Source organism: Apteryx rowi, unplaced genomic scaffold, assembly GCF_003343035.1.
Source record: "Apteryx rowi isolate R43461 unplaced genomic scaffold, aptRow1 scaffold_1245, whole genome shotgun sequence".
Taxonomy (NCBI): domain Eukaryota; kingdom Metazoa; phylum Chordata; class Aves; order Apterygiformes; family Apterygidae; genus Apteryx; species Apteryx rowi.
Window position 1 is genome coordinate 35,047 of NW_020447470.1, and position 6,000 is coordinate 41,046.

The 6,000-nt window shown below is 54.7% G+C and overlaps 1 protein-coding gene across 7 annotated transcripts in view; it reads left to right on the top strand.

Moving 5' to 3' along the window:
- Nucleotides 1-6,000, top strand: part of LOC112960934 — a 48,013-nt gene that overhangs the window by 17,658 nt on the left and 24,355 nt on the right. The window lies entirely within an intron of this gene.

Sequence of the window (6,000 nt, forward strand, 5' to 3'; positions counted from 1 at the left end):
TGCCCCCAGCCCTAGATGCCCATGCCTCTGCCCTTGCGATACTGCCACCCTAGATGCCCATGCCTCTGTCCTTGCCTTACCCCTGCCCTAGATGCCCATGCCTCTGCCATTGCCCAACCCCAGCCCTAGATGCCCATGCCCCCACCCTAGATGCTCCCATCCTAGATGCCCATGCCTGTGCCCTTGCCTAACGCCTGCTCTAGATGCCCATGCCTGTGCCCTTGTCCAACCCCTGTCCTAGATGCCCATGCCTCTGCCATTGCCCAGCCCCCACCCTAGTTGCCCCTGCCCCTACCCTTGCCCAGCCTCTGCCCTAGATGCCGCTGCCTTAGATGCCCATGCCTCTGCCCTTGTGATGCCCCCACCCTAGATGCCCATGCCTCTGCCTTTGCCCTGCCCCTGCCCTAGATGCCCCTGCCCTAGATGCCCCCACCCTTGCCCAACCTCCTCCCTAGATGCTCCTGCCCTAGATGCGCCTGCCCTTGCCCAGCCCCCGCCCTAGATGCCCCCTTCAAGAGGCCCATGCCACTGCCCTTGCCTGACCCCCACCCTAGATGCCCCCGCCCTACGTGCCCCCACCTTAAATGCCTATGCCTCTGCCCTTGCCCAGCCCTAGGTGCCCCTGCCCTAGATGCCCATGCCTCTGCCCTTGCCCAGCCCCAGCCCTAGATGCCCCCGCCCTAGATGCCCATGCCTCTGCCMTTGCCCAACCCCAGCCCTAGATGCCCCCACCCTAGATGCCCCTTGCCTTGCCCAACAGCCGCCCTAGATGCCCCTGCCCTAGATGCCCATGCCTCTGCCCTTGCGATGCCTCCGCCCAACCCCAGCCCTAGATGCCCCTGCCCTGGATGCCTGTGCCTCTGCCCTTGCCCAACCTCTGCCCTAGAGGTCCCTGCCCTAGATGCCTGTGCCACTGCCATTTACGATGTCCCAGCCCTAGATGCCCATGCCTCTGCCCTTGCCCAACCCCCGCCCTAGAGGCCCCTGCCCTTGCAATGCCCCTGCCCAGCCCCAGCCCTAGATACCCATGCCTCAGCCCTTTCTCAGCCCCTGCCCTAGATGCCCCTGCCCTAGATGCCTATGTCTCTGCCCTTGCCCAGCCCCCGCCCTAGAGGCCCCTGCCCTAGATGCACATGCCTCTGCCCTTGTGATGCTGCCACCCTAGATGCCCATGCCTCTGTCCTTGCCTGACCCCAGCCCTAGATGCCTCCGCACTAGATGCCTAATGCCTCTGCCCTTGCCCAGCCCCTGCCCTAGATGCCCCTGCCCAGCCCCTGCCCTAGATGCCCATGCCCCTGCCCTTGCGATGCCCTCACCCTAGATGCCCCAGCCCTAGATGCCTCTGCTCTAGCCCTAGCCCTTCCCTAGCCTAACTCTAACCATTTGCCTCTAGCCCCAGGCCCTTGCCCCAGCTCTAGCCCTAAACCTAGGTGCCCCTGCCCTTCCCTACCCTTTGCCCCCAGCCCTTTGCCCTAATCCTAGATGCCCCAGTCCCTTGCCCCAGCCCCTTGCCCCAGGTCTAGCCCTAACCCTAGATGCCCTTGTCTAACCCCAGCCCTTTCCCCACCTCTTGCCTTTCCCTAACCCTTTGCCCCCAGCCCCTTGTCCTAACCCTAGATGCCCCAGCCTCTTGCCTCAGTCCATTGCCCCAGCTCTAGCCCTAACCCTAGGTGCCCCTGCCCAACCCTAGCCCTTGCCCAACCGTTGCCTTTGCTGCTGCCTTTGCTGCTGCTTTTGCCACTGCCTTTGCCGCTGCCCCAGCCCTTGCCCCAGCCCTTGCCTTTGCCTAGCCCAGCCCTAACCCTTTGCCCCCAGCCCCTTGCCCTAACTCTAGATGCCCTTTCCCCTGCCCATGCCCTTCCCTAGGCCAGCCCTAAACTTTTGCCCTGCCCTTTGCCACACCCTTTGCCCTGCCTTTTGCCCTAACCCTAGCCCCAACCCTACATGCCCTTGCTTCTGCCTAACCCTAGATGTCCTTGCTGCAGCCCTTGTCGCAGCCCCTGCCCAACCCTAGCCCTTGCCCCAGCCCTTTGCCCTCAGCCCTTTACCCCAATCCTAGATGCCTCTGCATCTGCCTAACCGTAGATGCCCCAGCCCTAGCCCTAGATGCCTCTGCCTAACCCTAGATGCCTCTGCCTCTGCCCTCACCCTTGCCCTAGCCCCTGCCCAACCCAAGCCCCTTGCTGCTGCCCCTTGACCCTGCCCTTGACTCTGCCCTTCCTTAGCCTAACCATAACCCTTTGCCCCAGCCTTAACTCTAGACTTAACCCTAGATGCCTTTGCCTCTGCCTTAACCCAAGATGCCCCAACCCCAGCCCTAGCCCTTGCCTTTGCCCAATCCTAGCTCTAGCCCCAGCCCTAGATGCCTCTTCCCAACCCTTTCCCCAACCCTTACCCCAACCCTAGATGCCTCTGCCTCTGCCTAACCACAGATGCCCCAGCCCTAGCCCCAGCCCTACATGCCTCTGCCTAAACCTAGATGCCCTTGCCCCAGCCCTTACACAACCCGAGTCCCAGCCCTAGATGCTTCTGCCTCTGCCTAACCCTCACCCAAACCCTAGATGCCTCTCCCTCTCCCTCTGCCTCACCCTAACCCGAACCCTAGATGCCTCTGCCTGTTCCTCGGCCTTTGCCTAGCCCTAGATGCCTCAGCCTCCGTCTCACCTAACGCTTGCCCGAATCCAAAACTGAATTGGAAGCCTACATGCCTCTGCCTCTGCCTCACCCTAACCCGAACCCTAAGATGCCTCTGGCTCAGCCTAACTCTAACCCTAACCTTAACCGAAACCCTATCCCTAACCCTAGATGTCTCTGCCTCTACCTCTCTCTGACCCTAACCCAATATGCCTCTGCCTCTGCCTCTGCCTCACCCTAACCCGAACTTGAACCCTAGATTCCCCAAGCTCTGTCTAAACCTAGATGTCTCTGCCTCTGCCTCACCCTAACCAGAACCCTAACCCTAACCTGAACATGAACCTTAGTTGCATCTACCTCTGCCTAACCCTAGATACCTCTGCATGTGCCTCTGCCTCAGCCTAAGCCTCACCCTGACACTAGATGCCTTTACCTTTGCCATTGCCTTTGCCAATCACTAACTCTAACCGTAACCCTAACCCCAAATGCCTTTGCCTTTGTCTTCGCCAATCCCTAACTCTAACCATAACCTGAACCTAATCCCAAATGCCTTTGCCTTTGCTGAACACCAATCCTAACCCTAACCCTAACTGCCTTTGCCTTTGCTTTTGTGTTAGGCTTAGCCTTTGCCTTTGCTATTGTCTTTGCCTTTGCCTTGGCCGAACCCTAAGCCTAACCCTATTCCTAAACCTAAATGCCTTTGCCTTTGCCTTTGCCAAACCCTAACACTAAACGTAACCCCAACCCTAAGCCTAAGGCTAACCCTAAATGCCTTTAGCCTTTAGCCCTTTGCCTTTAGCCCTTTGCCTTTAGCCCTTCGCTGAACCCTAACCCTAATGCTAAATGCCTTTGCCTTTGCTCAAACCTAACCCTGGCCCTAACCTTAATCCTAACCCTAAATGCCTTTGCCTCTGCCGATCCCTAACTCTAACCCTAGCCCTAACCCTAACCCGAAATGCTTTTGCCTTTGCCGAACACCAATCCTAACCCTAACCCTAACCGCCTTTGCCTTTGCTTTTGCATTAGGCTTAGCCTTTGCCTTTGCCGCAGCATTTGCCTTTGTCTTTGCCGAAACCAAAGCCTAACCCTAAACCTAAGCCTAAACCTAACCCTAACAGTAACCGTAACCCTAACTGTCTTTGGCCTTTTGCCCTTTGGCACTTTGCCCTTTGGCCTTTGCTGAACCCTAACGTAAATGCATTTTGCCTTTTCTCTTTGCCTTTTGCCTTTCCTCTTGCCTTTGTCTTTGCCCGAACCCTTGCCGGAACCTTTGCCTTAGTCTTTTTACTTTGCCAAATGCTAACCCTCCCCCTCCCCCTAAATGCCTTTGCATTTGCCTTTGTGTTTTCCTTTGCCTTAGCCTGTGCCTTTTCCGAAACCTATCTCTAACCCTAACCCTAAATGTCTTTGCCTTTGGCTTTGGCTTTGGCTTTGGCTTAGGTTTTGCCTTTTCCTTTAATTTTGGCTTTGGCGTTGCCTTTGCCTTTGCCTTTTCCTTTGCCTTTACCGAACCCTAACCCTAACCCTAAATGCCTTTGCCTTTGGCTCTGGCTTTGCCTTTCCCTTTGTTTTTGGCTTTGCCTTTGCCTTTGGTGTTGCCTTTGCCTTTGCCTTTAGTGAACTCTAACCCTAACCTTAACCCTAACCCTAAATGCCTTTGCCTTTGCCTTTACCGAACCCTAACCCTAAATGCCTTTGCCTTTGGCTCTGGCTTTGGCTTTGCTTTTCCCTTTGGTTTTGGCTTTGGCTTTGCCTTTGGCTTTCCCTTTGCCTTTGCCTTTAGTGAACTCTAACCCTAACCTTAACCCTAACCCTAAATGACTTAGCCTTTTGCTTTGGCTTTGGCTTGGCCTTCAGCTTTGCCTTTGGCTTTGCCTTTGCCTATTACTAACCCTAATGCTAAATCCCTTAGCCTTAGCCGTGTCGCCTTTTGCCGTGTCGCCTTTTGCCGTGTCGCCTTTTGCCGTGTCGCCTTTTGCCGTGTGCCCTTTGGCCTTTGGCTTTGCTCTTTGGCCTTTGGCTTTGCCCTTTGGCCTTTTGGCTTTGCCTAAATCTTTGCCAGAACCTTTGCCTTAGTCTTTTTACTTTGCCAAATGCGTAACCGTAACCCTAACCTAAATGCATTTTATGTTTTCCCTTTGCCTTTTGCCTTTGCCTGAACCTTTGCCTTAGCCTTTTTACTTTGCCTTAGCCTTTTTACTTTGCCAAATGCTAACCCTACCCCTACCCCTACCCCTAACCCTAAATGCCTTTGCCTTTGCGTTTTCCTTTGCCTTAGCCTTAGCCTTGGCCTTTGCCTTAGCCTGTGCCTTTTCTGAACCCTATCCCTAACCCTAACCCTAAATGGCTTTGGCTTTGGCTCTGGCTTTGGCTTTGCCTTTCCTTTGGCTTTGGCTTTACCGAACCCTAATCCTAACACCAAATGCCTTTGCCTTTGCCAAACCCTAACCCTAACCATAACGCTAAACGCCTTTGCCTTTGCTCAAACCTAACCCTGGCCCTAACCTTAATCCTAACCCTAAATGCCTTTGCCAATCCCTAACTCTAACCCTAGCCTGAACCCTAACCCGAAATGCTTTTGCCTTTGCTGAACACCAGTCCTAACCCTAACCCTAACCGCCTTTGCCTTTGCTTTTGTGTTAGGCTTAGCCTTTGCCTTTGCCACAGCCTTTGCCTTTGTCTTTGCCAAACCCAAAGCCTAACCCTAAACCTAAGCCTAAACCTAACCTTAACCGTAACCCTAACCGCCTTTGACTTTGACTTTCCCTTTGCCTTTTCCTTTACTGAACTCTAACCCTAACCTTAACCCTAACCCTAAATGACTTAGCCTTTGGCTTTGGCTTTGGCTTGGCCTTCGGCTTTGCCTTTGCCTTTGCCTATCCCTAACCCTAATGCTAAATCCCTTAGCCTTAGCCGTGTCGCCTTAGCCGTGTCGCCTTTGCCTTTTGCCCTTGCCCGCTGGCCTTTTGCCCGCTGGCCTTTTGCCTTTGCCTTTTGCCTTTGCCTTTGTCTTTGCCGAACCCTAAACCTAACCCTAAACCTAAGCCTAACTGTAACCCTAACTGCCTTTGCCTTTGCCTTTGCCTAACCCTTCACCTAACCCTAACCCTACTCCTAAACCTGAATGCCTTTGCCAAACCCTAACACTAAATGTAACCCCAACCCTAAGCCTAACCTTAACCCTGAAGTGCCTTTTCCTGTGCTGAACCCTAACCCTGACCCTAACCCTGACCCTAACCCTGACCCTAACCCTGACCCTAACCCTGACCCTGCCTTAGCCTTTGCCTTTGCCATTTGCCTTTGCCGAACCCTACCCCTGCCTTTAGCCTTTGCCTTTAGCCTTTGCCTTTAGCCTTTGCCTTTAGC